The sequence below is a fragment of the Lepisosteus oculatus genome, chromosome 10, assembly GCF_040954835.1.
Source record: "Lepisosteus oculatus isolate fLepOcu1 chromosome 10, fLepOcu1.hap2, whole genome shotgun sequence".
Taxonomy (NCBI): Eukaryota; Metazoa; Chordata; class Actinopteri; order Semionotiformes; family Lepisosteidae; genus Lepisosteus; species Lepisosteus oculatus.
The window spans coordinates 42298625-42306818 of NC_090705.1; the positions used below are offsets into that span (position 1 = coordinate 42298625).

Sequence of the window (8194 nt, forward strand, 5' to 3'; positions counted from 1 at the left end):
CCTTCTACATAGACCTCTATGAACTGGCTTCATCACTCTGCTCTCCTCCCCACTGAGAGCTGGTGTGTGGGGAGCGTTCTGGCGCACTATGGCTGCCGTCGCATCATCCAGGTGGGGCTGCACACTGGTGGTGGTGGAGGAGAGTCCCCATTACCTGTAAAGCGCTTTGAGTGGAGTGTCCAGAAACGGGCTATGTAAGTGTAAGCAATTATTATAATTATTAATTATACCAAATTAGTCTGAAGGGACCCAGCCTTTCTGGGGAAACTGGCCCTGGTGTGGGCGTGTTTCTGTCTGTGGGTGCCCTGCAATGGACTGGCGTCCCGTCTGGCGTCCCGTCTGGGGTGTACCCCACCTTGCTGGAACAGGCTCCTGCCCCGGCCCGACCCTGAATTGGATAAGGAGGCTAGGACATAAGAAGTTGTCAGGTCTCCAGGCCTCCTCTTGAAATGGCTAAGACTTCGGTCCTTGACGACATCCTGGTGGGCAGGCACCTGAAAGATCTTTCAGACTGACTGCATCCCTCTTCAGCAGGGGGGTGCAGACCGTCCAGCTGTGCCTGTCCGCACCGCGGGGCTGTAGGCGCCGCGCCAGGCTGAGCTCCGGCTGGAGGCTGCAGCCAGGGGCAGCTTCCCCAGGGCTGCGTGTCCTCCGGGGTGTTCAGGCTGGAGAACGGGGAAGGAGGTGGGCTGGTCTGGGGCCCTCATGAGGCATCGCTGGAGACGCACTGCTGCTGGAGTCGTGCAGGGAGGGTCCCGGGAGGCCCTGGTGGGGCCAGAGTGGTGAAGCCCCCTCGTCGCTGAAGGAGAACTCTAACGAGTTGAACCATTGCTGGGCAAATCCCAGATCTGTGCTGGATGTGCCCTAGAATTCTATTGCCATACAGACAACCCTCCAGTGTAGCTCTAATAATTGTCCCCATTATATTCGTATTGTTCCTTATATATAAGTAAGACTTATTGGCGTAAAATTACTTTGTTCAGTTCTGTCACTCTTCTCTCAGAGGGGAGTATACTCCTCTCTCCAGAGACCGCTAGAAGAGATTTGCTTGTTTAGCTCAATTGCTTCCAGCACCTGTAACACTTCTCCCTCTTCTACGGTATATTAAACACCATCGGCACAGAACTTTGTTTGCTCAGCCTGCGGCACATTGTTTGTTTCTGCCTCAGCAAAGGGTTCGTGAAAGACAACATTCATTTAATACATCGCTACTTTCCTTTCATCATCTGAAAGCATCTCAGAGATAAAAAGGGAAACATTAATCATCCTTTAATGGTCTTAATACCGATTTAATAGTGAAAATGATCTATTTATTTGAGCTTTTATTGCAATATTCCCCTTTGTCTCGGTTTTAGCCTTTCTCATATCCTCTTTTATCTGATCTTGCAATTCATTAGATCCCCATTCTCTAACTGCATTCCTCCGAAGCTCTGTCTCCTTCATAGCCAGATTTACTGAAAGTGTGAACCTCCATTTTGGACTTTGAAGGATACAATAAACCATATTATGATCACGGTTCCCTAATGATTTTTCCGCCTCTGTTTTCCTCACTCTGACCTGATTGTTTGGCAAGACTAGATCAATACAGATATGCCCTCTAGGCGCTGTAATAAACTGAATTTGAAAGCAGTCATTAGCCACATCTACTATTTCAATTTCTGCTGCTATTACTGCTCATTGTTTATACTATACTATGTAAATACAATTAAAATCTCAGATGAAACCACTTTTTCCTTTGCACTCATCCCTGAATTCCTGAAATAAGACTGCATTGTAGTTAATATCTGAATTAAAAGTGATACTGAGACCTTTGATTTAGTTAGATTTAGTTCCTTTGTGTTAAATGCTCTTTAGGATGTATGCTGCTTATTTTTATCTGTTTACCTTTGAAAGAGCACAGCTTTTAGCTAAGCCTTATCTCTAATTTATCTGTGGTGCAGGCTATCTCAATATCTGCCCTGCTGGCTTTTAGACCTGTAAGTAACTATTGATAAGCTGGTGGAGCAGTTCTGGAATGTCAACATTCCCAAGTGCTTCTGTAAATTCTTTGTAAAGCATGAAGGTGGGATATAAAAATAGCACATGGCCTTTGAATTTTTTTTCCAACCTCTGGCATCCTTGCCCTGCTTCATTCACTGTGGTTTCTGTTTAAGCCGACCTCCGAAATGCTAACCAACGAAGCCCTAAACAGAGGGACCGTAATAATCTCAGGACTGACAGGAATGTCACACGTGAGGAGATTTAAACACATGATTTATTGTAACAAAGCGGAGCCTGGGGATCTGCGATGCACGTTGTTCAGGATCCTGTAAGGGACTGCCGGGGTATACAAACAAACATTCAGGACCGAGAGAGGGCCTCTCTGTGTAGACGGAGGCATGGATGTGTGGAAAAACACTGCCAAGCAATGTTGTCCTTTCACTGGGAGCCTTCAAAGAATGTCTTGAGAAGACTTCTTAGTCAACTGGAAACTGGGCCGTCGAGATCGCCTGACTGGTCTCCTCTCTTCCGCAACCTGTGTTTTATTCTTAAGAAACAACACCAAAAAGGGCAGCTTTCAGACGCACGTCTGCAGGCTGAACTAGCAGACATGTCAAGGGGAAGTACTGTAACCGTGTCACCTTGGTGCTTCCCCATGGGAACAAATACTTAGTGATGGTGAACAAGAGAGCCAAAGGGTGAAAATACAGAAGACATTACCCAAGATGGATAATGTAATAACATAAATTAATTTGCATGCAAAAAAAAAACCCATTGGGACATTCTAGCTAGTTTGATTGTAGCTCATTCATCCATGGATCATCCATCCCAGTTACTCTCTGAAATAAGCAATGGTATCGTCTTCCACAGGCTGGGCAGCTTGTTCCAGACCCCCACAAGACTGTGTGTAAGGAGGTTCCTTCTGACCTCCATTGTGAATGCATTCCCCTGTGGTCTTCCTTTGTGCTCTGGTTCAACAAAGAGGAAATCTGATTATCTGTCAGTACTATAGTGGGGATTTACATCTTACAGATAGAGCAGAGGAGCAACATTAAGGTGTGGTCTTTTGTTGAATAACTGGATATTCTAAACTTGTGCAGGATTGTGTGTAAGACCCTTAATGCAGTAAACATGTTCAAAGTGACAACAGTTTCTTTTTTCAGTCTTTAGCCTTTCTGTACTGCAGTTGAGTGCATTGCTTGCATCCAATGCTTTTTTTGTATACATTCCTCATGTAAAGTATATAATTTCCAAAAAAATATTAAGCAGAACTCTGCTGCAAATTGATTTAACGTTGCTTCTCATCTGTCGTTAATATTAATGACAATGTTAATGGATCTGAATGGATATATACACTTATATAGCACTTTTCTGGACACTCCACTCAAAGGGCAAATGTTTCTATGTCCTTTATCCAACAAATGAGAAATATGAATATTCATCCTTGGGAAAATGTCAAAATACTGAAAACGGCAAGCCATGTCGCCAGCAGATGGCGCTGTAGACAAACTAATGCCCAAGCTGGACAATCGCTAACCTCATTTTGGTTTGTATTTTTCTGAGGAAACCGCATGGTTTTCGCACTGGAATTTGTGTCTGTAAGTCACTGAACCAAAAACTTAAGCAATCAGTGATGATATTATTACTAAGGTTATGTATGTGGGGAAAAACAGCATTTTAGAAGAAACGTTTCCTTGTTTTGTAAATCCCCGAATGAATTCAACACGCAATGAATCGGCTACAAGTGGAAATACGATCCACAGCCGTTTCGGTCTGGAAACAACAGAGGAGCGTATCCAAGATAAGTCTGATTAGGCTGAAGTGTTATAGGGGCTCCGGCAAAAACGAGGCGTTGAGTTTTTTACAGAAAGGAGGAGAGTTTTTTTAGTTAATAGAAATCCAGACATGGACATCATGAGCACTGGTATGTGTGGGTGATGTGAAAACGTGTGAGGCATATATTATAAACACGTTCACTAAATGCATAACAGCACAGAGCTACTGCAGTACAGGGGGCGATGGCAAATCACGAATTTAATGAAGTTCAGTTATCACCTTATTTAAGTTTAGATACCACACATAGTTATTAAGTACCTATCATACATCATATTTTTCTCTAGAATAATTAGCATCCTTGATAATCTGAAAACACGATGGACTTTCGGTGAAATAAAATAAATTCAACCACCTTCAGCCAACTTCACATTTTTGCACTTGTGAGACGTCGGCGTTGGTGGGCTCTGGCAGACAGGAAGGTGAGGTTCGAGCTCGAACCCACAGTGGAACCATGCAGATAAGGGTTAAAGCTCGCTAGGCATCAAATTAGCTTCCTGCTTCTGCCTCGGAGGAAACCGAGTCCTCCTGCCAAGGCCGAGGATGTGTGCGGAAAGAGTTGATTTTGACAGGAGCCCTTAAGATGATGTTTTGGTTGGGCTTTCTGAGGGGGTGGCTCTTCAATCCACAGACCTGGATGTCGCTCTGGTTGGAAGCCTTGGTCTGAAGTAGCAGGTGGATTTTCAGGGGCGGTGACTCAGAGGAAGAAAGCTGATCACGAATGACAGGAGACCATTCAGCCCAGCTAGCCTAAGAAGACAAGAAAGGTTAGAAACAGTAGACTTTATAGTCCTAATCCATTCACGCATCATTAAAATGTCCAAAGGATGTGTATGTCTTGTAGGGTTATATGAAGGTGGAGTATATCGTATCGTCAGACTCATAGTTCTGCTCAAGACAGTACTAGATTGTGGAATGAATAAAACACCAGTGTCAAAAATAATAATAACCTGTCAAAGCAACCTGGACCCGATAGCGAGCACAGGGCAGGGATGCACCAGTGTAGCTCTTGACGAGACGCAGTAATGAGGCGGTGTTCCTCCTGAGGAGCAAAGAAGACCTTTTAGAGAACCCAGCCAACTCAATCCCGCTTTTCTTTCAGAGGTCAGGAAGATCCCGAACAAACCCACCTGAGCTCAGGAATGGCAAGCGCACGACACACAGACACACGATACAGGACTGCAACTGGGAGCTGTGAGGCAGCAGAAAAATCTCAGTGTGAGAAGCTGCACGTTTTCACCTGGCTTCTTGGTGTGTGTGCTCAGGTTTCCTCTCTCCCCAATAACGAGCAGGATGTAGCTGGGGCCACTGCCAACCTCAGGTTTTCCTGTTTTTAAAAAAAATATATTTTTCTCATCAGACTACAGGTTTCCCTCCATTATTATCATTGTCTGTTTATGAGAAACTAAAACTTGAACAGAATAAAAGTAATTTCACTTATTTTGCAGCTGTTTCCCCGACAGTAGTGTCAATCCCTGTGACAACTGGCAGACATGCATCATCTGCCCAGTATAATCTGAACCACAAGATGAAAATTGATTTTCGTATACTTCTGATTAATTAGGTAGTAAACATTGATTTCCTTTTTGAACTCTGCTCCATGTTTCTAGGCAACCCTTACAAAGTCCAAAATATCAAAGAAGAGCAGTGAATTTTAATTCAATAATATTTTTATTTAAACATGTCGTAGGGCATTTTAAAACAACCACATAGACGTTTGTTTTTTTATTTTCTGTGCCTATATAGCTAACAAATTTCTTATTATGCAAATTGTAGAAAGAATTTTTGACCTGTTACCAATACTGTTGGTTCATCTGGGCTGCAGACAACTATAAAACATGGGTCAGACTTTACAGATCGTACAAACAGTACAAATTAAGCACTTAATTCCGTCCGCTCTTCCATGTACAGTATCAATAAATCCATTTTCTGTGCATCTATATGGTTAGTGACGCATTCAAAACCTATCTTTTTCTTTCTATATATTTTTTTAAGATCACTTTATTGGCCATATACATTTTCTTGTATTAGGAATTTGTCTTTTCACATACCCCAGCTTGCTCTCCATGAGATACACAGACAGAGAGAGAAGCTGGGGGTCAGAGCGCAGGGTCAGCCATTTATACGGTGCCCCTGGAGCAGCTGGGGTTAAGGGCCTTGCTCAGGGGCCCAACGGAGTAGGATTCCTCTGCCGGCTGCGGGATATGAACCGGCAACCTTCCAGCCACAGGCGCAGATCCTGAGCCACAGAGCCACTGCAACGCCCCACTGTGAAGCAGTGCTTCTCCTTTGTTGTGCTGGCACACAACGACATGAGGAGACGCTGTATTTGGCAGGATTCAAAGCTGCGTGGGGAGACCCTGAGGGATTTCTAGTCCATCGCCCTAAACACTTGGCCACTACTATTGCTTATATTGCACTGTTCTCTTAGACCGGGCCCAGATTTAATCAACACTTGTCTCTGTGAGCCCATTGCAAACCCCAGACCCTATACTATTGATGCTGGCTTTGCTTAGGTAAGACAAAGGAGGTCATTCTGATAAACACAAAATGGAACATAGATAGATAATACTTTATTAATCCCGTAGGGAAATTGATGATGATGACATTCAGGATTCTGACTGACGGATCATTGTTTAGACTTAGCACAGAACATGGTTAATACCTAGTCTCTATTAAAATGTTTTTTTTTTTGTTTGCTTTGTTTCCAAACCCATCATCTGTGTTAATAACGTATTTATTAATAGTGTAAACTATTCTGGTCATTTTTGTGGATATTCTGTTAGCGTAGGCCTGCGTTCTTACTCTTGAAAAGTACACAGCATTACATTTCTGAAAAGCTTGAATAGTTCGCTTGCACGCAGATAAACTTTCTGTTTTTGGAAAATGAAATGACAGAACATGACAGATTTACTGTGTGGAAACTCTGGCCTTGCTGTGACCCTCGGGGAATTAAGTCCACTGGTTATTCATTCCGCTGTTGTAATTTTCGTGTCGTGGTTCGGAGATTTAATGCCTCAAATTAATCTACAATATCAGCGGGTAATTGAGACATCTTCATTGTTGAGCTGCACTGTGTGCTTGTAGACTGCAGCACTGAGATCTGATGGCATGCCACTGGGGTCCGTCTCCTTATCAGTTTGAGAAGCAGACAGCCAGCACTAGCTAAAGTGTGCAGTTTTGTCACAACTATTTTTAACTCTGGCCTGGATTAACCAACAGCTCTGCTGGCCTTTGTAATGAGGCATTCCATTTGGAGTTTTTTTTTGGTTCATAAGGCTTCAGTGGTAATCGTTGCCTTTTTCTTTCACTTTTTTCTTTTGCAGTCCGCTCGTATTGCGATCAAACATGGTCAGATTTGCCCTGCAGCTTGAGAAACCCACAGAAAATAGCCTCAGTGTGAAATATTTCATCCAGTCGAGCTACAGTGGGACAGGACAACAATGCAGCGAATGGAGGCCGGGCCTGTGAAGGCTCTTTCCTGGGCTGTGACGGTTCTGTGAGCCTGTACCACGTCACTAGTCCGCTGTGACCGAGGTCCCTCATGTGGCGAAGCTCTCGTCTGAACCACATTCTCCAGGAAGCAGTCTGCCGCCCGCAGTCACCTGACCAGTCAGTGAAAGAGAATCGCTTGGGCGACAGTTTAAAAACCCTTATCTACAGTATATATATGATATAAACCACATGAGCCGGATGTCCATGCGCTGGGTGAAATGAACACTGTGGCATGGAGATCCGGGAGCAGCAGTAAATACCAGCGGGACGGGATGTGGGAGCGACAAACGGTCCACCAGGGCTGCAGATGCTCTGATGAGGATTGTGGATCAGAAGGGTCAAATTCTGCATTTTAGTAGCAATGTATTCAACCAACATCTGTCTCCAGAGAACATTAATATTCAGTTCTATTGCTTTTTACATACATATATATATATTTTAGGCTTTGATAAAAAAGAAAACATTTTGCTCCACGAGGGATGTATGTCAAAAGTAAATCTCTGGCATTTGTATTTATAGATTTATACTGCTTTAATCACTGAAGAGAGTCTTTTTGTGGATAGATAATGATCCGCCAACAGCACAGGATTTTGTATAGCGGAGATTAAGAATTGAGAGTTTTCAAGTAGACGTTGTATTAATTACAATTAAAGAGATTAAATAATTACGGCTTGCTGTACAAAAGGACTTCAGTTATATTGTCTTTGTTTACATTTGTCAATATAACCTAATAGAAATCTCTCATTCTACAATTTAATTCTCTCATTTTTTTCCAGTGATTAAAAATAGATTTTATACTCTAACAGTATCAAAGTGGTTTCTTATAAAGTAATACAGTTAATCCCAGCTAGAGTCACTAAGGTGCTTAAAGGTCTTAAAATGCATT

At 43.1% G+C, this 8194-nt stretch overlaps 1 long non-coding RNA gene across 1 annotated transcript; it reads left to right on the forward strand.

The window, feature by feature from the left end:
• Window positions 1–4225: 4225 nt before the first annotated feature.
• Window positions 4226–7986, forward strand: LOC107078573 (uncharacterized). Its single transcript, XR_001479526.2, has 3 exons — window positions 4226–4580; window positions 4916–5064; window positions 7140–7986. It is a non-coding gene; the product is annotated as an uncharacterized lncRNA (long non-coding RNA).
• Window positions 7987–8194: the final 208 nt, after the last annotated feature.